We start from the raw sequence: 25,995 nt of genomic DNA on the forward strand, positions 1-25,995 counted from the left end.
TTTTGGTGAGAAATGTGCATTTTCGTGGGCAAGTCTGGCCTCAGGAAATCTGGGTCTATTCATGCGCAAGCACTGGGCCTCTGGGGTCCCCGTGGCTGGGGCCTAGGCAGACTAGGATCAGAGTCTGGGGAGGCTGAAGGGGGCAGGAGACAACCTGGAAGACACACAGGCTGGGAGGCGGGGATCTGGGTGCAGCCCGAGTAGGGGAGGTGGCTGGGCCTCTCGGGCACCCCAGGCCTCCTTCCCCTCTCCTGTGTGCAGAGTCAGGGCGCCAGGGTCTCAGCCGCAGCCAAGCCGCCGACACCGAGCGGGAGCTCGACCAAGCCAACCCAGCCTCCAGGCCTCAGTTTCCCTATCTGCACAATGAGACTCGGCAGCCTCTGGGGTCTCTTTCTGGTGCTGCAAACCCCAGGATTCCAGAACCTCAGCCTCCTGCATGGCATGGGCTCCTGCACTCTGATTCCTTCACCACTCCCAGTGGCGGGGGCTCGCCTCGAGACCAAAGTGGGGTGTGGGGGGGTGGATTCACGGACCGAGCAGGTTCGGGGCTCTGCTGGAGGTTTGGAGAGGGACCAGTCCACTCTCAGAACCCGCATCTGCTCCCCAAAAGGCGCGGGCACTTGCTCCGGCCAGGGTTCCTTAGCAAAATCGAGATCGCCCAGTTCCATTGGAATCTCAGACAAACAATGAATAATTTTTTAGTCTAAGTATATCCCAAAGTTTGCATGGGACATACTTATACTAAGTTTGGGACATACTTGTATGAAAACAATTTAACAGGGTGTCCTATTTGTGCTTACTAGATGGAGTCACCCTGACTCCCAGCTCTACTCTCTGGAGCCTTGGGGACTCCTGTGCAACCCTTTCCCCAGGGCAGGCATTATGGAAAGGGGGGGCCCCGGTCCCAGCTTGGGGTTCAGCGGATTTGGGGTGTCCCCATCTTCGTGGAGCTGACGGAAAGCTGGCCACAGCCACATTCTCACTCATCCTAGCTCCCTGAGATGCCGGGTTCTCAGGGGATTTGGGGCGAGGTCACAGGAGATGGCAGTTGCCCAGTTCTGGGGGACATCTCATCTCTGGCTCCCTCCCCAGCACCACCCACCATCCATCACAGCTGCAGGAGACCTTTGCTCCAAAGCGCCTGGAGACTCTGCTCTCCTGCCCTCTTATCTTCCTCTCCAGTCTCCTTCTCTCTGGCTGGACCTCCGCCCCCCAGCCCCAAAGTCCAGTGGGGGAGTGGGGGGACCGGCCAACCCATCATCCTGCCAGGTCCTGCCAGCCCTGGGATGCTCAAGGTCGGTTCTGCCTCTGGCCCCCCCTTTCGTCCTTGGGCTCCCCTCTGGTTGATGACCCTGAGTAAAGCGTCCCAAAGCGGACCCTGGAGGCGGAACCCACCGGGGTCTCCCTCTTGTCACAGAAGGGCACAGGGGGCGTCCAAAATGAACCCCACGGTTCCTGTGCCAAGGACATGCCAAGTTCTGCTCGGGTGGGTGGAACTGGCCTTTGGCCCCACGCGGTCTGCTCTCTGGTTTGGGGGGACAGGCAATGAGCAAGATCAGTGAGAAAGTGCTAGAACAGCTTAGAAGGAGCTTGAAGAAGAAAGTGGGGAGGGGAAGATGTTTGGGGGGGCTGCAATTTTTTTTTAATAGATTTAATTTTTTAGACCAGTTTTAAGTTTACAGAAAAATTGTGCAGAGAGTGCAGGGTCCCCAACTCCGCCCCCTGCCCCTCGCCCCCTCCCCACTCACAGAGTTCTCTCTTTTTTAGGGGGTGATGGTGCATGGTCTGGGAATCAAACCCCAGTCTCCTGCATGGGAGGCAAACACTCTCCCACTGAACCACCTATGCACCCCTTCTCCTTTTATTTTTTTAATTGAGGTAACTTCATACACCATATCATCCATCCAAAGTATACACAATCAGTGGCTCACAATATCATTGCATAGTTGTGTATTCATCACCAAGATCATTTTTAGAACACTTGCATCACTTCAGAAAAAGAAATAAAAGGAAAAAAGAAAAACCCCACACATTCCGTACTCTTTACCCCTTCCTCTCCTCTGCCACTAGTACTACAATCTACCTCAATTTTCTTTACCCCTTACCTCCCACCTATTGTTTATTTATTTATGTCCCTATTTTTTTTCTCATCTGTCCATACCCTGAATAAAGGGAGCATCAGACACAAGGTTTTCACAATCACATAACTGCGTTGTAAAGGGTTAGGGTTATATAATCATCTTCAAGAATCAAGGCCACTGGAATACAATTCTAGTTTCAGATATTTCCTTCTAGCTATTCTAATACACTAAAAACTAAAAGGGGATATCTATATAATACATCAGAATAACCTCCAGAGTAACCTCTAGACTCTTTTTTTTTTTTACAGGTTTCTTTCTTTTTTTTTTTAACTTTTTTTATTAATTAAAAAAAATTAACAAACAAAACATTAAGATGTCATTCCATCCTACATATACAATCAGTAATTCTTAATATCATCACATAGCTGCATATTCATCATTTCTTAGAACATTTACATCGATTTAGAAAAAGAAATAAAAAGACAACAGAAAAAGAAATAAAACGATAACAGAGAAAAAAAAAGATTATACATACCATACCCCTTACCCCTTGCCTTCATCTACCACCAGCATTTCAAACTAAATTTATTTTAACATTTGTTCCCCCTATTATTTATTTTTATTCCATATGTTCTACTCTTCTGCTGATATAGTAGCTAAAAGGAGTTTCAGACACAAGGTTTTCGCAATCACAGAATCTCATTGTGAAAGCTATATCATTGTTCAATCATCATCAAGAAACATGGCTACTGGAACATGGCTCTACATTTTCAGGCAGTTCCCTCCAGCCTTTCCGCTACATCTTGAACAACAAGGTGATATCTACTTAATGCATAAGAATAACCTCCAGGATAACCTCTCAACTCTGTTTGGAATCTCTCAGCCATTGACACTTAATCTCATTTCACTCTTCCCCCTTTGGTCGAGAAGGTTCTCTCAATCCCCTGATGTTAATTCTCAGGTCATTCTAGGGTTTTTCTCAATCCGTTGATGCTGAGTCTCAGCTCATTCCAGTATCTCTGTCCCACGTTGCCAGGAAGGTCCACACCCCTGGCAGTCATGTCCCACGCGGAGAGGGGGAGGGTGGTGAGACTGCTCTAGACTCTTTTTTAAAAAATATTTTTAATGAGAAATCTTCACACATAGTCCATACATGGTGTACAACCAGTGGCTCACAATATCATCATATAGTTGTGTATTCATACCATGATCATTTTTAGAGCATTTTCTGTTTGGAATCTCTCATCCACTGAAGCTTTATTTTGTCTCATTTCTCTCTTCCCCCTTCTGGTCTAGAAGGTTTTCTCAATCCCATGACGCCAGGTCCCAGCTTATCCCGGGGTTCCTGTCTCATTTGTTAGGGAGGTTAACACCCCTGGGAGTCATGTCCCACGTAGGGGAAGGGGCAGTGAGCTCACCTGCTGAGTTGGCTTAGAGAGAGAAACCACATCTGAGCAACAAAAGATGTTCTCTGGGGGTGACTCTTAGGCATAATTATATGTAGGCTTAGCCTATCCTTTGCAGGAATAAGTTTCATAGGGGCAAACCCCAAGACCCAGGGCTCAGCCTATTGAATTGGTTGTTCCCACTGCTTGTGAGAATATCAGGAATCAGATGGGGAAGTTTAATATTTCTTCTTTTCTCCCCAAGGGGACTTTGCAAATATTTTTAATTCTCTGCCCAAATTATTCTGGGATGTATTGAGGCATCAAATTGTATTTGGCATCAAATAAGCATCTCTTCCTTTGGTCTCAAACAGAAGTTGAAGTTTTAAAATACAGACCATATCATCCTTTACCCTGTATTCTGATTCACCTTAGTCCTGTCCAGATCAGTTTCATTCATACCTCTAGTTGAAGTCTGATTACTTTTTCAAAATTTTAAACAGTTGCTATATGGAGTAATGTTGACTCTCATAGCTTCAGAGCTCTACGTCCGAGTCTCACATGTCACACAAATACCCAAAGTGCCAGGGAACGACCAGGTTATACACAAATAGTTCAGCATCTCAGAATTTTAGGAATAACAGTCACAACTCCTGAGTATATGTGACTGCTGTAAGAGCCGACGATCTAGGACACTTCACAATCGGCCCCAAACCTGACAACCCAGGCGCTCAACTTCGAGTCTCTGAGTTTGTATATTATAGTTGGTCCATACAAGTGAGCTATGATAATACACGCCTTTTTGTTTCTGACATTTCATTCAACATTCAGTCCTTGAGATTTGTTCACCTAGTTGCATCTCACATCTTCATTCCTTCTTGCAGCCACTCAGTGGTCGCTGTTGGAATACATCACAGTCCCTTTCCATTCCTCAGTCGTTGGACCCTTAGGCCGCCTCCTTCCATTGCTGCAGTAAAACACCAGAGTGCAAATGTCCATTCGTGTCCCCACTCTCACTTCCTCCAGGTATATAGTGAGTGACGGGGTTGCAGGATCATATGACAACCCCATCGCTAGCCTCAGGTGGATCCACCCACTGCCTTCCAAGGGGCTGCATCTCTCAGCTTCTCTACCAACAGTGGATGGACACATCTTTCTCCGCATTTTCTCTAGCACTTCACAGAGTTCTCTTATCTGCAGCATCTTGCATCTGCCTGGTGCTCCTGTCACCACGGATGTCCCCATATTGATATGCTACCTAGTCACTAACGTCCAAGTAAAAGTGGGAAGGTTTGGTTTGCAATGGGCTTTTGTAAGTTCTGTGGGTTTGTGACAAAGGCATAACATCACGTACCCACCGTCACAGTGTCACACATAGTTTTACTGGCCCCCCAAACACCCTGGTCTCCCCACATTTATCCCTCCAATGGTCTCCCCACCTCCCGGAACCACTGACCTCTTTGCTAGCTCTGTGGTTTTGCCTTTTCCAGAATGTCGCGTAGCATCCACGCTGCCCACCCTTTGCAGAATGGCTTTTCACACAGCGACGTGCATTCCCGGGTCCTCCCGTGCTTTCCGTAGTTTGAGGGACATTTGCTTTGACCGCTGAATGAGATTCCATGCTGTGGAAGTGCCCCGGTTTGTCCTCCACTCCCCGGGGGAGGACATCCTGGCTGCTTCCAGGTGGGGTGATTATGAATGAAGCTGCTACCGAAGTCCGCGGGAAGGCACGCTGGTTTTCAGCTCGTTTAGATCTGTGCCTAGAGGTGTGTTTACAGGGCCCTGTGGTGTTGCCATTGGCAAAAGCTGCTGAAATGCAACATACCAGGAATGGACTGGCTTCTACAACGGGACTTTAGTAGCTTGCGCACTTACAGTGAGAAGGCCCTGCAGAGGTCTCAGTAATGGCATCGACAGAATGAGATATTCCCTGAAGACGGGTTACTGGCGAGCTTGGGCTCCTCTGTCACATAGCAAGGCACATGGTGGCTTCTGGCTCTTTCCTCCCAGGCCTTGTGGCTGCAGCTGCTGGATGCTCTACCTCTCGCCTTCTCGGGGTGCTTATCTGAATGTCACCTCTCAGCTTCGCTGGGGTTTTATTCTCATAAAGGTCCCCAGTAGGAGCATTCAGCCCCACCTGAATGGGGAGGGTGACACCTCCATTGTGAAAACCTAATCAAAAGGTCCCATCTAGGACAGATCAGCACCGACGGGAATGAACTAAAAGCACAGGGCGTTTACTGCCGTACCTGCAGCTTCAGTCCACTTGGCATGGGAAACCTGGGCGGAGCTTTGCAAGAACCTGGAGACTTGCCATTTTAATCGAGTGGTCAGGGAAGGACTCTGAGAAAGGAGGTGATCTGGGGGACTGCAGGGGGTCCAGGATGAGGGCGAGGCAGCAGGGGGCCTGGCCAGGGCAAGGGCCCTGGGGACTGGGATGGGAGAGTGAGGAAGCAGGAGGGCTGGAGGGGAAAGCGGAAGGGCGAGGAGGAGGATGTAGGGGCAGGGCAGGGGCACCAGGCTGAGACTCCTGGGGGTCATGGCAAGACTGGGGCTCTTCCTTGCGGGGAGGTAGGTGGCATTGGGCAGTTCTGAGCAGAGCCTGACACGACTTGCACTGTGATAGGGTTGCTCTGGGTTTTGGGCTGAGAACTGGCCAAGGGGATGCAAGAAGCAGAGAGAAGCCGGAAGGCTCCTGAAATTCCCAGGTGAGCAAGGGTGGGCCCTTGGCCCAAAGTGGGTAGGTGAGGAGCTAGTGCTTTGCAAACATCATTGCACTGTCCCGGTCTGTCAGGACAGCTGGGCCGCCTCCCTGCCCTGGACTTTCATGACTACTGACCCTTCAGATGTGGGATGCATTTGTTTTTCTCCTTTTCAATGAATGACTTATTTTCCGGTTTATAAGATGCACCCACCACACTTGCTCATGAGCTCACAGACCCAAAGAAAGAACGTAAGGAATTTCCCAGCAGGACCGGAGGCCACTCTCACCCCCTCCCTATCTGCCCGGCCCCCTTACCCCTGCCAGGCCCAGCTCCCAGAGGCCAGAGGCAGTGGCAGCCCCATGGGGCTCCCGTAGGAGCAGATTCCAGGCTTGGGGGATCCACCCTCACCCTCGGCCACCCCATCCGGGGAAGATCCCCGGCCCGGTAGTTAATGCCAGGCCCAGCCATGCCCAGCTTGCTTGTGGGTTGCCAGTGTGAATTTCCAGAGGTCACTGACTGTGATCTGCTGTGCCATTTGGACAAATCGCTCCATCCTTCTGTTCTGTAAGCCATGCAGCTGCAAAATAGTACAGAGGAGGCCCGGGATGCTGGGATCCTTAATTAAGCCATGCTGGCAAGGTCCTTGGAGAACAGCAGATGGAAGTGGCTACTGGAGTAAAAAGTATTGTCCCTAAGTCATTCTCAGTTCCAAGCAGGGCTGGAAAACCACAAGGAAGAGGGAAGATCCCACTCGGAGCCAAGGCTGGCCCCCCTGCAGCCCCCAGGGCTGGGCAGGGGCTGTGTCCAGTCCTGGGCACGTCTCGGCTGCTGGCCCCCATGGCCACCCCTCCCCTCCCCCACGCTGCCCCCCACTCTGACCTGGGTGATGCAGCCCGGGGCGGAAGTGCCCTAACTCTCCACAGCTGGGGACACAAGTCTGCCTGACCCAGGCATCTCCGGTCCCTGGCCCTCTGGGTCCCACCACAGTGACACCTCGGTGAGATTCCCCCACTCTTCTGCCCAGATGTCCCTCTGCTCTCTCTCTGCCTGGCCACTGCTTGTCCTCCCAGGCTGTATTCGGGGAGCTTTCCCTGCCCCGTCCCCGTGGTGACTTCTGGCTGCCCTCATGGTTTGGAAAACTCAGGACCCCCTGCCTGAAGGGTGTTAGCATGGGGTTACCCCAGAAGTCATGCCCCCAGATGCTGGGGCTGGATCCACCATCTCCTGGGCCCACCCCAGGGTTAAGACCCCAGACTTCATAAGGCATGTTTACTCACCTCTGCACCTCGGTGCCCCCAGCCCCCTGCCGAGCCCGCTGCACTTGGCAAACATCTGCTAAACTGACTCACATCGCCTCCCGAGGAGAAATTTGGGCTCTGATCCCTGCCCCTGGGTGTCTCCCCCAAGCTCTTTTCATTCCCTGTCTCCCCCAAGCCCTTCCCAGGCCGCCACAACAGTGATGTACAAAGGACACAGCTCCAGCAGGAGCCAGGGCTCGCCCGGGAAGAGTCTGTGCGGGCAGGTGGGACCCTGACAAGGGGACCCCACACCCCGCCCCTCCAGCCCAGGACCTGCACTGCCTCCCAAATTGCCCATTTCTCCCCAAAGCCGCTCAGACACGTCAGGGCCAGCCAGACCCCAGAGACCTAAAGGGGCCCCTGAGATGGGAAGTGGCAGGCAGATGGCTGTACTTACATGTCACCGGGGTGACCCCACAGGTGGCCAGGACCCCTGCTTCCCCAGAGAAGGCCCGGCGGGGACTAGAGAACACCCCCAGGGATAAAGCGGGGCAGCCTTTCTGGAGAGCAATTCAGCAGAGCGGGGCACGATGAAGGAAGCAGGGACTCCAGACCTAGCAGCTCAACTCCAGACCTTTAGCCTAGGGAAATTGTCACGTATGGGCACAAAAATCATTGCACGCACGCTGGTGGGACTGTGAAATGTGCAGCCATGGTGGAAGGCTGTCGGGTGGCTCCTCAGAAAGTTAAACATATGACCCGGCAATTCCACTCCTAGTTATAGACAGAAGAGAATCGAAATCAGGTGTTCAAGCAAATATATGCACACCGATGTTCACAAACAGACGAACGGAGAAACAACACGTGGTCCAGCTATAGACTGGAATACTATACAGCCGTGAAAAGGAAAGGAAGTGCTGGGACATGAATGGCATGGGTGAACCTCCAAATGTGATGCCAAATGAGAGAAGCCATCCCCAAAGGGGCACATATTGTACGATCCCACTTACGTGAAATATCTGGAACAGGCAAATCCATAGAGACAAAAATTGAGTTGGAGGTTTCTACGGGGTGGGGGGAATGGGGAATTAAATCTTAATGGGTGCAGAGTTTCAGGTTGGGGGGATGGAAAAGTTTTGGTGCTGGGTGGAGGAGATGGTGGCACAACTTTGGGATCTAACTAGCGCCAGTGAATTGTACACTTACAAATGGTATTTGATAAAATAGTGAAAAATTTATGCTATGTGTATTTTACCAGAAGAAAGAACTGTTTCACTCAAAAAAGGAAACAACATCGGTGTCCATCTAAAGGGGACCAGTCAAATAATACTGGAGTAGACACTCTGTTGCATTAAAAATAATATGAAAGATATTCATTGATACAGAGGATGTTCCCAAGATACTAAGTAAGAAAATCAGGTTAGCCACAGTTTGAATAAAATGATGTTTGAAAAATATGTGTAATTGCCCACAAGAAAATCTGGAAGTTTAGATATTGAAATGCTCAGGTTTTATCTTTGGCTGATGGGATTGTAGGAGGTTTTGTGTGCACATTCCTTCCTGGTTATTTCTTAATTTTCCACAGCAGTTTTGCAACTAGAAAATGTTTCCTAGCAGAAAAAGGAGCAAGCTGTATCAGGATTTTTCTAAAAGTCCCGCCAGCTCTGCCCAGGGTACAAAGAGGTGGGGTGAGAGTCAACACAGGCTGCCCTTACCTCCAGACTCTGTGGGCAGCGGCCAGTGAGACTGGGTTGGGGGAAGAGTCAGGGGAGCCCCCAGAGTCCAAGGCCCTGCATGTCCGCCCGACAGCGTCCCTTCCTGCCCGGGGGGCCAGGAAGCCAAGGAGAAGTCTGGAAAAGAGGGCTGGAGGAGATGTTCCAGGTCCAAGCAAGACAAACCACTTTCCTCTCCAGACCAGCGGGACAGCACTCCCTTGGTCATTCATTCCTTCATTCATTTCGTCATGCATTCATGCCTCTGTTGGACCTAACACCTGTTGGGTCCGTGATGAGGCCCCAAGAAAGGGTCTGGGAAGCCCAGGAGACTGGTTGCCATCGGAAGGGTATGGAAGGGGAAAGGAAAGTGTTGCAGGCGTGGGCCAGCCCTTTGCATCATCCCCCAACGCCTGAATGAGGGGACCTTTCCCACTTCCTGGGTGTCAAAGCACTGGTCCTCCTGAGCTGGGAGAGGAGGTTTGGGGTGGGGGAGCATCTCTTCCTCAAAGAGCCTTGGAGAACATGCTCAGGCCTTATCAGGCCTTTTCTCCTGCACCTTGGGCTTGATTCCAATTTATAAATTGACATTTGCTGAGGTCCTACTGTGTGCCAGAGCCTGGCTGGGTGTTTCTCTATTTTACACCCTCCAAAGCATTTATCATCATTCCAAATCATCTCGTGTCTTTGTTGCCTTGTTGACTATTGATTTCTCTTGCAGAAGCTGAGCCCCTGCGAGCAGGACTGTCTGTCCCTGGCTCTGTGTCCGGCGCACCATAGGTGCCTGAGCAGTGTTTGTTGAAGGCATGGGTGATTAGAAAGGGTGGGAGGGGTTGCTGATCCCCAAATCCTGCCCAAACCCCAGGGACAGGGCACTGCTAGGAGCAGCTCCCTGATCTCGGGTGTGCCTTTTATCTGAACTGTTGCAAGGTCCAGCAGTCATCATGGGGCTCTGCATGAATCCAGAATGAATGAGGCTACCTGGTTCTTTGCTGTTACCTATTCTCCGAAGTTCAGCGCAGGGGGGGAAGAAAAAGAAACACACACACACCCCACCACCACCAAAGAAAGATGCAGGTTAGCATCTGAGAGTTTGGGGTGAGTCAAAGCCAAAGAAAAGAGTAGAACCCGGCCCCGGCGTTGGACCCGGGCAGCCTTTGAGGGCCAGCTGCGCCGGCCCGTTTGTAGTGTGGGTGGCACAGCCCGCCAGGTGTCCCCCAGAAGGGCTGCCACTTCAAACGCCCCAGCTCAGGCCCATTACCTGTGCGGTCTTTGTGGATTTCAAAGGGGAGGCCAGTTGAACTTTCCCTGTAATCATGAGCTCCCAGCTTGTCTTTAATGGACTGTTAGGGAATGTGGCAAGGAGAGCTTCCCGATCATTACCAGGTTCCGTTGGCCTCGGAGCCCACCTGGAGAGGCCTGCCCCACGCAGCCACCTGCAGCCCACGCCCCTGAGCACCCGCTCCAGGGCAGGCCAGGGCCCCGTGGGCTGCAGCACCAGGCTGGAAGGCAGCAGCTGTGGCTGTGAGTCCAGTGGTCATCCCATTTCCTGTGTGTGCCTTCCATGGCTCCACTTCCAGGTCACCGTGGGACCTTTCCTGACTTTGACAAGTCACTGTTCCACTCTGAACGTCAGTCTCTTCGTCTATGAAAAGGGGGCCGTTGTAGCTCCCTGAACAATTTCAGTGATGATTAAACCAGATCAGGATATAAAGCATTTAGCATGTAGTGAAGCATCCAGTTAATGGAAAGGGTGCCCGTATGAGTTAGCTGTGGTCACCGAGCAAATTATCCTCAAACTTAGAGGCTTAAACAACGATGAACATTAATGCTCTCCCATGGTCACTCTGGATCAGACTTTTGGGAGCAGCAGGAAGGGGGTCTGGCTCTCATGATGTCAGAATCAAGAACCTGGCCTGGGCTGCCTCATCTGGGGGCTGGACTGAGGCTGGAGGGCCAACTCATTTGGTGGCTGGTGGGAAGCCTCAGCTCCTCACCAGTCGGACCTCCCCACTGGGCAGCTGGAGCTCCTCAGAGCATGGATGCTGAGATCCCAGCATGTGAGAAGGAAGCGGTGACGGCTCCTGAATCCTAGCCTCCAAAGGCCCCTGCTGACTCTTCTGCCACACCCAGCCTGGCACACAGAGAACCCTGATGCCATGTGGGAGGGGTCCATACAAGGGCAAAGATCAGGAGGTGGGACTGCTGGAGGCCAGCTTGGGGGCCAAGAGAACCAAGATGTCCTTAGGGATGCTGGCAGGCAGAAAGGCCAGGTTTGCAGGCGGCTTCATCCCAAGACTTTCCTTTGGGTCCAGCCTGCTGGGGACTGAGGGCCTGGCCAGAAATCCAGCAGCTGAACTATATGTAATTGCTTCTGCTTAAAAGACTCCCATGTCCTACTGTGTCTCCTTCAAGTGAGTACAGGGGGCCAGCATTTCCCCTATTTTACAGGGTCCCAAAGCTCATTACTGCGGTTGGCAGATCACCCAAATCCTCTCCCTTCTCCTGGGAGTCAGTTTAAAGCTCAGTGGTCAGCTTGAGACCCGAGACCTTTGGGGATGCGTTACTTTCCTGGGGCTGCTGTGACAAAGTACCCCGAACTGGGATGCTTAGAACAATTTAATGTCTTCCAGTCCTGGAGGCCAGGAGTCTGAGACCACGGCCACAGAAACGCACAGGGAAGGCGCCTTCCTACCTTTTCCATTCCTGGTGGTTTCTGGCCATTCTTGGTGTCTCTTGGCTTGTGGACACATCACTCTGACTCCAGTCCCCACGGGGCCCTCTCCTTTCTGTGCCCCTCTGTGTCTGCATCCAGACCTCCTCTTCTTTATAAGAACCCCAGTCCTATTGGATCTGCGTCCCCAGACTGCAGTCTGGCCTCAGCTTAACTAATCCCATCTTCAAAGATCCTATTTCCAAATAAGGACACATTCACAGAGATGGGGGGTCAGGACCTGATAGGACTCTGGGGGGACACACATCAACTCATCATATGGGGCAATGTGCAGGCCTGGGGGGCTGTAGCTTCAGGCCCCTGGACTTAGCAGGGCCCGAGAATGTCCTCGTGGGTGTGTTTTAGTTTGCAAAGCTGCCAGAATGCAACAGACCAGAAATGGATTGACTTTTATAAAGGGGATTTGTTAAGTTACAAGTTTACAGTTCTAAGGCCATAAAAATGTCCAAAGTAAGGTATCCAGAGAAAGATACCTGGACTCCGAAGAAAGGGTCGGATGGTATCCAGGTTTCCTCTGTCCCAGGGGAAGGCATGTGGCTGGCATCTGCTGTCCTTTCTTGTATCCAGGTTTCCTTGGTCCCAGGGGAAGGCATGTGGCTGGCATCTGCTGTCCTTTCTTAGCTTCTCTGGGGCAGCTCTGGATTTCTTCTCTTAGCTTCCCTTGCTCTCTCCAGGTTCTGGCTTGCTTAGCATCTCATGGCGTTTGGTAGGCTCTGGCTCCTGAGAGCTCTCCCAATTCCTGGCATCTCTTGGGGCTTCTGCATTTCCAAACAACTGCGTCTGTCTCTGTCTCAGCTACCCAAGCATCTGTGTTGGCACTCCAAGCATTTCCAATATCATGCAGTGTACTAACTCATCACATGACTGTGCCGTGGGTGACGTACCCTTTCTCCTAGCTCAGGCACTCATGTCACTGTCTCTTGCTGCGCCTGAGTCTTCTGAAGAGGTAGATACCTGGGAGCCGAGTCCCTAGGTGAGGTACCCAGGCCTTTGCCTGCACGAGATAAGGCCAAATTTTATTCCTATGTTAAACTCCCATCTGCTGTACCTGTAACCTCATCTCTAAGGCAGACACCTATAAAGCCTTATTTGGGAGTCTAAGACTTAGGTGGGTACAGCCCACCCCTCTCATGCCGTTTGCCTGTTGCTATCTCCTGGAGGCAGCAAGTGAAGAGTCTGAGAATGTGGGCTTTGGGTGGAGGCAGGTCTGGCTGTACCCAAACTTGCTGTGTGTGCATGAGCAGGTGGTGTCTCCTCTCTGAGCCTCTCTGAACAGGGAGGCTGGTGGGTAAACGTATAGAGACAATTAATGTGTAGGAGTCACCACGGCTCCAGGACTCCAGGAAAGGCTCGGGAAGGGCCACTGTTATTATCTTTCCAGTTATTAGGATTCTCCTGGCCTGCAGGCTCCTCTTCATTCATTCATTCGTTCATCAGTCATTTATTGCTGACACAACAGTGGGCAAGACAGACAGCAATTCCCGACCCTTGGAGCTGACATTCTGGTGGAGAAGACAAATAATGAGCAAGGAGAAGATTAAAATGTATACTATACCACCTGGCGTTCATGCAGCCGCTTTTTAAATACAGAGGCCAGGGAAGGTTCTGCTGAGCCAGCGGCATTTGGGCAGAGCAGGAAGGAGGTAAGAGGGAGCCTGCAGATGTTGAGGGAGAGGGTCCCCAGTGGAGGCAACAGCAGGCAGCTGGGGTCCCTTCTTCTCTCTCCTCTGGGGGCTGGACTCACGTCCCCCTGCCTTATTGTGGGGTGGAAGAACTTAAACCCTGAAAGACCCTACAGAGGTCCTGCCCCCAAGCCCATTCACAGATGAGGCAATGGAGAGGCCAGGAGCCCCTGCCCTCAGCTCCTTCAGCTCCCAGGTCTACAGACTCGGGACCCCAAAGGGGACACCCACAGACACAGGGAGAAGGTCCAGTGCTGGGGAGTGAGTCTCATCTCCTCTTCTCTCCATGGTCTTTCTCCCCCAGGGGTTTCTACTCTGTAGCCCCAGTCCCACCACCAGTTCTTTCACTTTCTTTTGATGAGAAAACTCCTATGTGCTTTTAGGGAACTCCTCTCCCACAGTTTCAGGCGGTGGTAAATCATGTAACTCTGGCCACCCAGTTGGAGCATTTCATTCTCCTGGCCTTGGGGAGTGGTTCAGAGATGTCACATGACCCACGATGGTCCAATCAGAGGGAGTCCTGGGACTGGTGAAGGCGCCTCAAATATGGAAAGACCTGAGCCCCCCGAGCTGCCATAATCTTGCCCCCTCCTCCACCCAAGGAGTGATTATTTGAGAATGGAGCCAGACAACAGGAGGCAGAGCCAAAAGATGGAGAAAGAGAAACTAGGTCTTAGTGATATCCTTTGGGCTCCTGGATCAAACCTGACCTGAAGGTAGTCCTGCTCCCTGACTTTTTGGTGTTGTGAGCTCATAAGTTCCTCCCCCATGTTTTTTCTCTTAAACATTTTGGGTTGCGTTTTCCTCTACTTGTGACTGAACAGGTTCTAACTATTAACTCTCCATAGCAGCCACCAGACTAATGTGTCTTCTGACACAGGGACCTGATCATGCTTCTCCCTCACTTTGATCCCCTGGGGAACCACCTTCTTCTCAGGCCGAAGGGAAATTTTCACAGGGTGGGGGTCTTAGGCTGTCTGCACTTGAGGTCTTCAACTCCCACAGCCTCCCCAGCCATGGTTCTCCCCACACTGGAAACCACTGGGGATGGAATTGCATCCCCACAAAAGGCATATCTAGGTCCCGACCTCTGGACTTGGGATGTGAACCCCTTTATAATTAGGGCTTTTAAGGATCTTATTAGTTAAGGTGGGCCTTAACCCAATGTGGCCGAAGTCCTCATGGGCAAAGGGAGTTGGGGACAGAGAGAGAAGCCACAGAGGGCAGCTGGAAGAGAAGAAGCCAGGAGAGGCCACCAGGTGCACTGTCCTGTGAAGGGACAGGCAAGGACCAAGGATCACCAGCAGCCAGCTCCAAAAGCCACAATCTTTGGGGAGAGAACATTGCCTTGATGATGCCTTGCTTTGGACTTTTAGCCCCAAAACCATGAACCAATAGATTCCCACCAGAAACCTAATCACTCGTGGGTGGAGGGGAGCAAGCTCTTGCTCGAGACCTCTGAGCACATGGACAAGTGAGCCTGGCTCTTCTTCCCCCAGGCACCGGTAGCCGGTCGTCCACCAGAGAGCCAGGCTGCCCGCTGTGATCACTTCTCCCATTCTGGAAACCTGGGAACATTTGAACATTTGAACCCAGATGTGGCCATATGACCTGGTCTGGACAAGAAATGACCACTTTCAGGCGGAAGCTTTAAGAGCCTGTGCCGGTTTGAATCTGTGGTGGACCCCAGAAAAGCCATGCCCTTCAATCCTCATTCAGTATTGCTGGGTGGGAGCATTTTGACTGTTCCCATGGAGATGGGACCCACCCGATTGTGGGTGGTAACTTTTGATTAGATGATTTCCATGGAGATGTGTCTTCACCCACTGAAGGTGGAGTTGCTTACTGAAATCCTTTAAAAGAGGAAATATTTTGGAGAGAGTCCCTTTTGGTAGAGCCATTAATGCTGCCATGTTCGCCATGTGCCCTTCCAGCTGAGAGAGAAACGTTGAATGTCGTCGGCCTTCTTGAACCAAGGTATCTTCTCCCGGATGCCTTAAATCGGACATTTCTATAGACTTGTTTGAATTGGGACATTTTCTCGGCCTTAAAACTGTAAACCAGCAATTTATTAAATTCCCCTTTTTAAAAGCCATTCTGTTTCTGGTGTATTGCATTCCAGCAGCTAGTAAACTAGAACAGAGCCCATGAGTGCTTCACCAGGCCCCTGCCTCTGCAATCTTGGGAATATGGGACAAGACAGAGTCTTTATCAACTGGCATTGGGGTGGCCACAGGAAGCAAATCTCCCTTCCAGGCCAAGATGGAAACACATCTTGAAAAAAAGTATACAATCTGTTGTTTCAATCTAATAAGATTTGGGGGATGTTTGTTACTGCAGTGTAGCGTAGGCTGTCCTGACTGCTACATAACCCCCAGTGTAGAGTTGGAGTTGATAAGCAGCTGTCCATCCACAGAGTACACTTCCTAGTCTCCTTTAAAGCCAGGTGGAGCCAGGTGACCAATTCTTGACAGTAAAATGTAAGCTGAAATGTCATAAAACTCAACAAAAAGGCATTCCTTCTCCACCCTTTTTCCCTGAGTGTTGGCTGAGAGCAAAACCTTTTGAGGCCTTGGGATAGGGTTTGGCCAACTATGGCCATAGACAACCTCTGCCTGCTGGGGTCAAATTCAGCTATGCATATATGTTTACATGTGGTCGATGGCGGCTTTCACGCTATAATAGCAGGGTTGAGTAATTGTGCTGGTGACCAGATGCCCACAAGTCAAAGCTCTGACTATCTCTTCCTTTACAGAAAAAGTTTGCTGACCCTTGTCCTAGGAGATCAGGGCCACCAGAAGAAGGGATCTGGACCCCTGAGCATCATGTAGAACTACCCAGTGGGACAGCTGCATCAGACAAGCAAGAAATATCTTACTATGCTTTGCTAATGAAATGTGGGAGCTTGTTAGAGAAACTGGCATTGAAGTGATTAATTCAGGCTCCAACACACCAATTACAATGCGAGGCCGACAGCCAGGGGGCAGTGAGAGAAACACTGGCCTGGGTGTCAGGGGACCTGGCTTCTACTCATTCATTCATTCATTCAACAAATATATATATATATTTTTTACTTAAAAAAATTATTTATTTATTTTTTAATTTTTTAAAAATATAACAACAAACATTCTTAACATATGATCATTCCGTTCTACGTATATAATCAGTAATTCACAATATCATCACATAGCTGCATATTCATCATCACGATCATTTCTTAAGAACATTTGCATTAATTCAGAAAAAGAAATGAAAAGACAACAGAAAAAAATTCATACATACCATACCCCTTATCCCTCCCTTTCATTGATCACTAGCATTTCAATCAACTAAATTTATTTTATCATTTGTTCTCCCTATTATTTATTTATTTTTAATCCATATGTTTTACTCATCTGTCCATAAGGTAGATAAAAGGAGCATCAGACACAAGGTTTTCATGATCACACAGTCACACTGTGAAAGCTATATCCTTATACAATCGTCTTTAAGAAGCATGGCTACTGGAACGGAGCTTTACATTTTCAGGCAGTTCCCTCCAGACTCTCCATTACATCTTGGCTAACAAGGTGATAGCTATATAATGTGTAAGAATAACCTCCAGGATAACCTCTTGACTCTGTTTGGAATCTCTCAGCCATTGACACTTTATTTTGTCTCATTTCTCTCTTCCCCCTTTTGGTCAAGAAGCTTTTCTCAATCCCTTGATCCTGAGTCTCAGCTCATTCTAGGATTTCTGTCCCATATTGCCAGGAAGGTCCACACCCCTGGGAGTCACGTCCCACATAGAGAGGGAGAGGGCAGTAAGTTTGCTTGTTGTGTTGGCTGGAGAGAGAGGCCACATCTGAGCAACAAAAAAGGTTCTCTTTGGGGTGACTCTTAGGCCTAATTTTAAGTAGGCTTGACCTATCTTGATTCAACAAATATTTTTGTTGAGCACCAACCATGTCCCAGGCACCTGCAAGGTGCTCGGTTAGTGTAGTGAATAACTTCTCTACCATCAACTAGTTTTGTAAAGTGGGACAAGTCCCTTCCTCTCTCTGAGGCTCAGCACAAACACACACACACACACACACACACACACAGTGGGGAACATGGGACATCACTCCTGGGGCATATCTCCTCTGATACTCTCTAATGACCCAAGTCAGGACCCACGGACAGCAGGCTGGGGATCTGCCCAGGTACTGCAGGGGTCAGAAACGCCTGAGACCCCACAGCCAAGAAGAACCACTGGGGCCTTTCTTCCTAAACCCCCCCTTAAGGAAGGGGCCAGTTGAAGGGACTGACTTTCCCCCAATACCTGATTTCCCCTTGGGATGCTGTGGATAGAATCCATGGGGCTCAGAGTAATTTGGGCAGAGAATAAGCAAGTACTTGCAAAGTCCCCTTGAGGGGACTGGAGAGAAGGGAGGAAATACTCAACTTCCCCAGCTGGGGAATGCCTGTTATTCTTGCAAGAGTGGGGACAACCAATTCAAAAGGCTGAGCCCTCGACCTTGGGGCTCACACCTATGGAGTTTATTCCTACAAAGGAGAAGCTAAGCCTACTTAAAATTAGGCCTAAGAGTCACCCCCAGAGAACCTCTTTTGTTGCTCAGATGTGGCCTCTCTCTCTAAGCCAACACAACAAGCAATCTCACCACCTTCCCCACAACATGGAACATGACTCCCAGGGGTGCAAATCTCCCTGGCAACGTGGGACAGAAATCCTGGGATGAATCAGGACCCGGCATGAAGGGATTGAGAAATCCTTCTTGACCAAAAGGGGGAAGAGAAAAATGAGACAAAATAAAGTTTCAGCGGATGAGAGCTTTCAAACAGAGTCTGAAGGTTATCCTGGAGGTTATTCTTATGCATTATATAGATATCCCTTTTTAGTTTATGGTGTATTGGAGTGGCTGGAGGGAAGTACCTGAAACTGTTGAGCTGTGTTCCAGTAGCCTTGATTCTTGAAGACAATTGTATAAAGATAGGACTTTTGCAATATGACTGTGTGGTCATGAAAAGCCTTGTGTCTGGGGTTCCTTTTATGCAGGGTATGGACAGATGAGTAAAGAAAAAAATATGGCTAAAAAATAAATCAATATTAGGGGGGACAAAGGGTAAAATAGATTGGGTAGATGGAAATACTAGTGCTCAATGAGAGAGAGGGGTAAAGAGCATGGTATGTATGAGTTTTTTCTTTTTTCTTTTTCTGGAGTGATGCAAATGTTCTAAAAAAATGGTCATGGTGGTAAACACACAACCATGACATTTTGAACCACTGATTGCACACCATGTATGGAATATGTGTGCGTGAAGATGTGTCAATAAAATATATATATATATATATATTTTTTATTGGCACATATACACACACACACACACACACACACACACACTGCTCAGAGAAGGCATCCCTAGTCTTTACCAAGTGCCAAAGGAGTTCACGGTTCAGAACAGAAATAAAAAATAAAATCCCTCCTAGGGAACAGAGTCCTGGTTTTGGCCACCTCTCCTGGCCTCCCTGACAGCCAGGTGTGGCCACGTGACTATGCGTGGCCACCAGGACACAGGTGCAGGAACTTCCAGGTTGGGTCCTTAAAGGGAAGGGAAGGTCCAAGAGCAGGATTGGCTGTGCGGGTGCATGGCCTCGTGCCACACCAGTGAGGCAGCGACAGGCTGGAGCAGGGCACGGGACTGATGGCGCGGAACCGAGAGCCACCCCCTGCCTCCCTGCCCGCCCCACTCCGTGGGAAGGAATCCAACTCCCGACCTGTTCAAGGCCCTTACCCTGTCAGAAGCTTTCCTTCCAACAGAGGCCCAGGCAAGGACCTGAGCCCTCCACCCCACTTCAGAAATGATTCTCCTGCCAGGCGGGCCCACCCCAGCACCCCCTGCCCACCTGGCTCCTTCTACTGTTGCAGCCAAGGTGAGAGCTGATTCTCCGACGCCCTGCTCACCTTCCACCTACCGGGTCTTCCAGTCGGGCCCCTCCACGTTACTCGACATTTAGGGGGCGCAGCTCTTGGAAATGTGATCCTGAAGGTTCTCAGAAACAGTTGGTACAGTCTGAAAGTCACCGCAAATTATTGGCTGTCCCTCCGTCGAGTCAGGCCGGTCTGCGCCTTGCTTGGATCCACTGTGTAAAGAGTCCAGCTCCCCTGCTGCAAAGACCACCGTGACAGAGAGAGACAAAGAGAGAGAGAGAGAGAAAGATGCCCCGCTGCCAGCCCCCAGCTGCTCCCACCAGCCCCAGCTGCTCCCACCAGCCCCAGCAGCTCCCACCAGCCCCAGCTGCTCCTGCCAGCCCAGCGGTGGCCCCAGGCCTGGAGTGGGGGATAGGAACCCATCCTGGGCTATCCAGCCCTGGCCTAGCTCCCAGCAGAGCAGAATGTGCCCTGGTGGGTGGCCCAGCCCCAACATGGAGTGCGGATGATGCACCCCTCTAAGCCCTGCCCAGACCCCAGCATAGGGAACCAACAAAGGGGGGGTGGGCCTTACGCCAGTAAGTTTGGGGGTAATTGCTAAAACACCATCTTCCTGTAAATACCCCAAAAGCTTGATCATGAAACAAAAGAGATGGTGTGAGCGTCCCCCATCCCTGACCCCACTAAGTGGCACCGGTCCCTTTCCATCCCACTGCCAACTGGGTCCTTTGGGTGGGGGAAGAGAGGCGGGCAGCAGAACCAGGCTTCCACCTGGCAGGAGCAAAGTCCCCTCGTTGGGGGCACGAGCTGGCGCTGGCACATTTTGTCTTCAAGACAGGGACCTGAGTGGGTTCCTGGCAGGAGCCCCAGCTGGAGTGGGGAGGTATCCACAAACGGAGGGCTTTCCTCCTTGGACACATCAACTGGGGGGAAAGGAAGTGGCTCCTGGGAAAGCCCTGGACACACCCCTGGGCCCAGCCGGCCGAGCCTCAGGCGGGCTGCGGGGGGAGGAGGTCTCCTGCGGAAAGGTCACCCTGGCTTCTGCATTCCTGCCGCGTGTCTCCGGCCCGCTGGCATCCATGAAAGTCTCCATTCTTCTCTTGGCACCACCCAAACTGTGGGGGCAGGCGGCCTGCAGCTGCAGGGGAGAAAGGGGCTCGGCTTTCCCTTTCCTTCTTCTTCCTCGCCTAATAGATTTGGGATGTTTATATGGAATAAATGGGTGCCCAGGGCTGGACTTTAAAGCTTCAGCAGAAGATCTCAAAGGCTCCACGTGCTTGCTGTGTAGAATCTGGAGGGGCTCATGGAGGTATCTCCGCACTTCTGCCCGCCCAACTCCACCACCCATTTGCCGCGGAGGGGGTGGGACCCGGGTCCCTGGGGCCTGGGGGCTGTGTTCCAGGAAAGTTCTTTCACCTGTCCTGGCTGCCGTCCCCTAGCCCTGGGTCACGGACCTGGTTCAAAGCCGCCTGCTCAGAGGTGAAGCCCCTGGGCCCACCTCGCCCCTGGGCCCACCTCGCGATGCCCCGGGTGTTGAGAGGGCGGCGCCCAGGCCGGGCTCTCAAGCCTGTTGGCTTCCGCTCCCTCTCTGGGAGACCCTGGAACCCTCACCTCTCTGAGCCTCAGTTTCGTTGTCTGTGCAATGGGCACAAGCCACTTCGGCCTCGGGGGTTGCTGAGAAGACTCAGGGGACTGTTTCTAAGGGTCTGCTCGATGGGGTGGGGGTGGGGAGCGGGCAGCTCCCCGGCTGGCCTGGCTCGGGTACCTGCCAGGGAGGCTGTGCAGAGCAGCTGGAAACCCCCCTCACCTCCCCCCAGAGCCCTGGGGGTTCCCAATTAGCGGGCACCCCACCCCGACCAGCCGCAGCGCCAGGCCGGGCTCCCCATCACCTGTCTGACACTTGGGCCAACTTTTAACATCTGTAAGTTTATTGCCAGAGGGGAGGGGCTCAGCTCTGCCCTACTGGGTGTCCTCAGGGGTCCTGCCCTTTGAAAATTGCCTTTATGGTAATTGGTGACAACAAGGGGGGGGCAGTCTGAGGGGCCGTAGGAAGCCCCCAGCAGATAATCGAATTGCTTGGGGGGAAAACAAATCACTTTCAATCTGGGAGCAGCAGATAAGGCCCCCCAGGCCCCAAAGCTGCTGGCAGCTCGGCTGCAGACGTGGGTGTGAGGGACCCATGCTGGTCCCCGAGTCCAGGGGACAGTGGACTGGCCACAGAGCAGAGCTGGCAGGGGGAGGGGCTGAAACCCAGGAGTGTCTGGGGCTGCATTTGCCCTGGTCGGTGTAAACAGGGGGCAGGGGAGGGGCTCAGACTCTGCAGTGAGAGAGTAAATCCTTCCTCTGGGGCAGCTGTGGCTAAAGGGGGTTGTTAGGGGGAGAGAGGGGCATTTCCTGGCCTGTCTGCCTGTGTCCCCATGTACTGAGGACAGGTATTTTCGATGCAGGTATTTTCCAGGAGACACGCCGGCACGGTCCTGGGGGGCAGGTGCCCTGACGCCCCACTTCCCTGAGGCTCACAGAGGGACAGACCCTTCCTGGTTGCCCGGTTCTCACACTGAAACAGGAGCCCCCTCAGTCCAGGGCAAACCGGGACAGTTGGCCACCCTAGCGACAGTGTGGAGCCCCGGGACAAGTCTGGTTTTCATGCTACACCAACTCCCTCCCATTCATTCATTCATTCACTCATTCAGTGCCAGGCCAGGCAGGGCAGGGGTCAATAACATGTGGCTTCTGCCCCCAGGAACCCCCCAAGTACCTGAAGGAGGGCCAAGGTGGGCAGCCCACCTCTACAGGACGTGGGGGCACAGGTAGCCTCACCTGGTGGGGGCATCCTGCACTCCTGAGCTGGGACGGTCCCTCCCCTCCATGCTTAGCGGATGCTGGGGCTTCCTGAAGCCAGCACTATCTGCCCCCATTTCCGCCTCTCCAGGTGCAAGGGCACCTCACCTGGGGGCAGGGCGGGGGGGACCCAGTACCCCCCAGGTCAGCCTCCCAGTAGGCAGTGGGCAGGCTGGCTTTGTGTCCAGACACTGCCCTTCAGGGTGCCGTGGACAAGGCATGCATGCTCTCACTGAGCCCCTGCACTCAGCTCTGGGGTCTGGAGAAGGGGGAGGGCGGCTCCTGGCACTGGGGTGCTCACAGCCGGTAAGGAGACAGGCGAGTAACAAGGGGCCACCCTGGCGGCAGTGGACACGTGGCCCAAGAACAGGCCAAGCCCCCCTGAGACCACCTAGGAACAGTTGGGGCTCCGGGAGGAGGGACCTTCCAGGTAGAGGGAACAGCACGTGCAGAGGCACAGAGTTATAAAAAGTAGGGTCCACGCCAGCAAGATCGGGTGTTCCCACCTTTATTTGCAAGCTGGAGGGGTCGGCGGGGTCGATCGATCCCCAGGCTGGGCTGGGCCGAGCCTGAGGGCAGTGGGAGCCACGGAGGGCTTTGGGGGGCAACCTAAGTAGGTCTGTGCTCTCAAAGCAATGGGTGCCTATGGCAAGAGTGACCAGCCTGGACCTTTCTGAACTGTAGTGCCCTGGGTCCTGGTCTGTAGAACCTTCTAGAAAACCATTTTCCGCCTTCTCCTCTCTTCTCAAATCTCTACACCTCTGCACCTCCTCAATCTCATCTGAGAAGGGCACTCGCTGTTTCACAGAGAACCTGACGATGGGGACGGCACCTGCGCGGCCCCTCCCTCACCTCCCTCTCCTGCTCGGGCGCCCTTGGGAGCAGCCTGGGCCTCTGTGCCGACCCCTGCTTGTCCCATTTTTCCCTCTCGTGGCTCGAGGACCCAGCTCCAGCCTTGGCCCCACTCTCCTGCCCCTGCATTTCTTCTTTTCCCTGGGCTGGTCCTCCGGGGTGGGACATACCCCGAGGTCCCTGTGTTGCACAGGCCCCTTCCGCCGTGTCCCTTCCCCGTCTCCACCTGGCTCTCCACTCCTGTGGCTGGCAACCCCTCCAAGTGGCATTGCCGCCACCCCCCAGGACCCCCGAGCCTGTGTGTGTCTCCGTCCACTGGCCCCCTCGCAGCGCTGGTTAGCTGGGCCTCTCTCTGCACCCTCCTTCCTGACCCAACGCTCCTCGTGGTTTCTCGATGCTTCTCTCCCCTGTCCCCACCCCCACCCCAAGGCTCGAAGGCTCAGAGCTCACTCTGGCCCGTCTCCCCTCGACACTAAAAGGCCTGTGACCTCACCCCACCTCCCGGACTTGCAATGCCCTATGCTGGTGACCCGCCAGCGCCCATCTCCAGCCCGGCCGGCTCCCCAGACCCCAGCCCCGCAGCTCGGGCTGCCCCTTGGCCTCCCCGTTTGGGTGCTTCGGTGCACAACAACGTGGGCACATAGCAAATGGGCGAAAAGACAAAGGGAAGGACGGATGTCCTCGATTCCGAGGACGGAGGCAACCAAGTCCCACAGATCCGTCGGCTTTAGCGGCGGAATTGTCTCCCCGTCCTGGAGACTCGGGGCCCGAAGGTACGGGGTGGGGGGGGCAAGGCCGCGCATCCTCTGAAGCTGCCGGACGCAGGCGGTGGCCGGCGATCCGTGCTGGCCCTGGCCTCGTGGCGCAGCCAACCCCAGCCTCTGTCACATGGCCATCCCTCTGTCTGCCTCTCGGTCCTTCTAGGGTCACCAGCCATGTGGCTTTGGACCATTCTAACCCAGTGTGGCCTCATTTTGCTTAACTGCACCTTCAAAGAGCCCCTTTACAACTAAGTCCCCAGTCCCAGCACCGGGGTGAGAACTGGAGCCTGGCTTTTGTGCGGGACACAACTCAAATCAAAAGGGAGGCCTGGGGACGGAGAACTCAGCACGAGCCAGGGGAGGCCGGGCCTCCCTGCTCAGGCCTGGTGTCCCTCACGCTGCCCCGTCCTAGGACGCGGCTGGTCCTCCTGCCTGGGTCCCCCCCAGCAGCCCCCCAGGACCACGCCGGAGGCTTCCAGGACGGCCGCCTAAGCCCTCCCATCGCAGGACCCTCTTCCACCCAGAGGCGAGGCCCGTGTCCACTCCCCTGGCCCAGGCTGGCCCGGAACTTGTGGGACGATTGGACGCAGGGAGTGTTGGGGGCCACCAGGGCGCAGAACCCCTTGGCAGCCTCCCTGTCCCTGCAGCGACAGGCCACGTGCAGAGAGAGGCCCTGGGGGTACCGACAGGTGGGGGCTGCCCCTGGGACCTCCCGGCCCAGCCCCCCGGAGGGTGAAGTCACGAGAGGCCCATCCGGGGCCATGGGGAGCAGACACGAGTGGAGCCCCCGAGCCCTCAGCGCTCCAGCACAGAACAGCGAGGCGTCGGGCGGTGGGAGGGGGGCACCTGCTGTACTCCCCATGCATTTGTTTGTCTCTTTTCCATCCATCACCCTCCAATGTGTGGGCAAGTGCATGCACACACACTCACGCAGACATTCACACGTGCACACGCTCATACACATTCACACACACACACTGCAAACAGACACACACACACATGCAGACACACGTGCACATGCTCACACACGGGGTGATGGATGGAGAAGCAACAAACATGCACACATGCAGACACTCACACATGCACCCACATACACACTCATGCACGCACACACACATGCACACACGTGCACATGCTCACACACGGGGTGATGGATGGAGAAGCAACAAACATGCACACATGCAGACACACGTGCACCCACATACACACTCATGCACACACACACACATGCACACATGTGGACACACGCCTGTATGCCTGCATGAGCATATGTATGCACAAACACACACGCTCACACAGCCACACACTCTCGCACACTCCCACACACCCCACACACTCCCTCATTCCCACATATGAAATGGAAGTTCCACGAGGGCAGAGACTTTGCTTTGTCAGGACGGTCCTTGGAGCCTTTTTTCAGACAATCAGTGAAATTTTTAAAATTAATAAACTGTCTTCGAGCATCTTGGGGTTTACAGAAAGCCCACGCAGGAAGTACCGGGAGTTCCTGTAGCCACCCGGACTTGCCCCAACCCCACAGTTTTCTGCCACCAGCGACACTGTGACGTTTTGGTGCGATCTTACTCACCGAAGCCACAGCTGACACGGACTTGCTCTTTGGGTTGTGTTTTATGGGTCTCGAACAAACTCACAACAGCCTGTACCTGCCTTTACAGTTCCCCACAGGGTCGTCTCTTCGCCCTGAAAACGCCCTGGGCTCACCTCTGCCTCCCCGCCCGCGGGAACCTCAACCTTGCCAAGGGTGTTGCACGGGGAAATGCGTGGGGAGCCCACAGGAAGGCTCTCAGCTCAGGAACCTCAGGGGATGTTGGCCCCGGGACCTGGGGTGCCCCAGCAGCCGCTCCCCCCCTCCCCCCTCCCCCCCCAGGGCTGTAACACCCCGTGGCCAGCATGCTGGGGGAACTGCGACTGCACCTGGTCTGTCTCCCTCACCCATCTTCTTGCTTCCCTGACCATTTGGTCCCTATATTAGGGCCAATTAGGAGCAACCCCCAAGCAGCGTTTTGGATGGAGGCCGGGTCTGAAGCCAGTCCTCAGAGACAGCGTCCTCTGACTTGGCCACCCAGAGGTC

The sequence above is a fragment of the Tamandua tetradactyla genome, chromosome 9 (assembly GCF_023851605.1).
Source record: "Tamandua tetradactyla isolate mTamTet1 chromosome 9, mTamTet1.pri, whole genome shotgun sequence".
NCBI classification, from domain to species: Eukaryota; Metazoa; Chordata; class Mammalia; order Pilosa; family Myrmecophagidae; genus Tamandua; species Tamandua tetradactyla.